The following is a 2598-nucleotide window of genomic DNA, read 5'->3' as shown; positions in this document are numbered from 1 at the left end:
TGGAATAATAGCTGCTAAAATTTCAGTTTTGCCATCTCAAGAGCAAATTACACAAAAAAAGTCACAATATTAGTGTTTTTATTGTGTTTTTGATCACATAAATGCAGTCTATAAGAGGCATTTTTGGAAAACATTTAAAATAATATTCCAGCCTCAAACTTTTGAATGCTAGTGTAGACAGGATTCACAAATTGTTCATATTAAATTTACTTCTTTAATACATTATGCTATTCGTTAGAAGAGTTTGAATGCTTATGCTTTGACAAGGCTATTGGTAGATGTTAAAACTCAAATAAGAGAAACTACCACTTAGGGGTGTGCGATATTGATAAAAAATTATATCTCAATATTTTCTGGGATTTTATCGATAACGATAATTAGACGATATTTTGCTGAGTGTGTTATCGTGCTGGTACCTTAAGGACTGCCGAAGACAGCTGACTCCTAGTGTTTTTAATATTCTTCATATTCTGTGTGGTGGTCAGTTCATACTGATAGAAATTAATCTTTTCCAATAAGTTTAAACTGATTTTTGCATTTTATGGGCATTTTTACCTTTATAAAGCCATTCTTTCTAAAAGTGTCCATTATCTTTTGAGTCAAATTCTTACATTTAATCAGGGAATTAGAATAATAAGACAGTTGGGCTGTTACCAAGCAAATGAAATCAACACAGAAGTAGCCTCTGAAGTGGCATTTAGATGTATTTACACACATGTATTTTGTTTAATGCAAGACATGAATGCATTTAACCTGCAATTACAAATGCATAAATAATGTTTTGATATATTAAACATAAAACGTTGAATACTGATATTTGAAATGATTTAAAACATGAAAAAAAGAAAAAAGAAAAAGAAAAGAAAAAGAAAAGAAAGAAAAAGCCGAAATGTGAAATTATAACCGCCAGCAGGTGGCAGCAAATCACTGTTAATAAGTGAGTCATTGCGATTGAACCGAATCATTTAAACGGTTGATTCATTCAAGAACGAAACACCGTCATGTTGCTCAGAGACACAAAACAGCGCTGTGGCTGTATTCGGGGTGATTTTTGTTGGCGAAATAGAGCAAAAACAAGCAATATGGTGTCTAAAACGTAAGTCTCTTAATTAACTTATTGTTTATTGAATTCAATGTCACATTTGCAATTGCCTCTTTGTCGCCATCTCTGTTTGAAAACCTGCAATTGCAGCTGTTTGCGGAATTATCTTCCTTGCCTGGGTTGTGCTCCGGCACGGCTCCAGAGCGGATGAATCTAATGTTTTGAGTAGTATGTGCGGCAGTCAGTCACCACACCGGTGTGGATATTGTACTTAGGAATCGCAGATTCTAGCCTACAATATAATTTGTATTTAATTCACATGTGTTTCATAAACACACAGTCCTTTCTGGATTACAATCCGCCATCAAAATGATACATTTAATTATTTCAGCTGCTGTGAGAAAAGGCTATAAACGATCTGCCACCTGCAGGATCCTCACATGCGATAGCCTAGTAGCCGGGACAACTTCTTTATGTTTCCAGATGTGACGTAATGACGCAGTGCCATGCTCGATTTTCCCGCGAAAACCTACCCCTACCACTCCAATTAGAAAACATTATTATAAGCTGACCGTTGTGAATCGGGCTAAAGTAAGGTGATAGTTTTTAACACTGGCTGGTAATTGCTCAAATATTGATTTCGGATCATTTTTAACCAGAAAAAGTTACGGACTGCAGCTTTAACAATTTAACAGAACTTAACAATTGAACACTACTGTTCAAAAGTTTGGGTTGAGTAAAGTTTTGTTTATTAACCGTTTTATTTAGCAAGGATAAAAGCAAGGTGATCAAAGGTGACAGCATTTCTAATTCAAATAAATGTTGTTATTTTGACTTTCTATTCATCAAAAAATCCTGAAAAATGTATCTTAGTTTCCACAAAAATATTAAGCAGCACAACTGGTTGAATTAGAATAATAAGACATTTTGGCTGTTACCAAGCAAATTAAATCAACACAGAAGCTGCATCTGAAGTTGCATTTAGATGTATTTACACACATGTATTTTGTTTAATGCAAGACATGAATGCATTTAACCTGCAATTACAAATGCATAAATAATGTTTTGATATATTAAACATAAAACGTTGAATACTGATATTTGAAATGATTTAAAACATGAAAAAAAGAAAAAAGAAAAAGAAAAGAAAAAGAAAAGAAAGAAAAAGCCGAAATGTGAAATTATAACCGCCAGCAGGTGGCAGCAAATCACTGTTAATAAGTGAGTCATTGCGATTGAACCGAATCATTTAAACGGTTGATTCATTCAAGAACGAAACACCGTCATGTTGCTCAGAGACACAAAACAGCGCTGTGGCTGTATTCGGGATGATTTTTGTTGGCGAAATAGAGCAAAAACAAGCAATATGGTGTCTAAAACGTAAGTCTCTTAATTAACTTATTGTTTATTGAATTCAATGTCACATTTGTAATCATGGTCATTTTGGGAGAAAAACGGCACTCTTCGTGTGAAATTTAATAACTATATTAAGTGGTATAAATATATAAATTTTCTGCCATGTCTTGAATTTGTGATCATTCTAAATGCATTTTAAT

This window comes from Sinocyclocheilus anshuiensis, unplaced genomic scaffold (genome assembly GCF_001515605.1).
Source record: "Sinocyclocheilus anshuiensis isolate Anshui unplaced genomic scaffold, SAMN03320099.WGS_v1.1 scaffold1132, whole genome shotgun sequence".
Lineage (NCBI taxonomy): Eukaryota > Metazoa > Chordata > Actinopteri > Cypriniformes > Cyprinidae > Sinocyclocheilus > Sinocyclocheilus anshuiensis.
Note: the sequence above shows the minus strand (reverse complement) of the source record.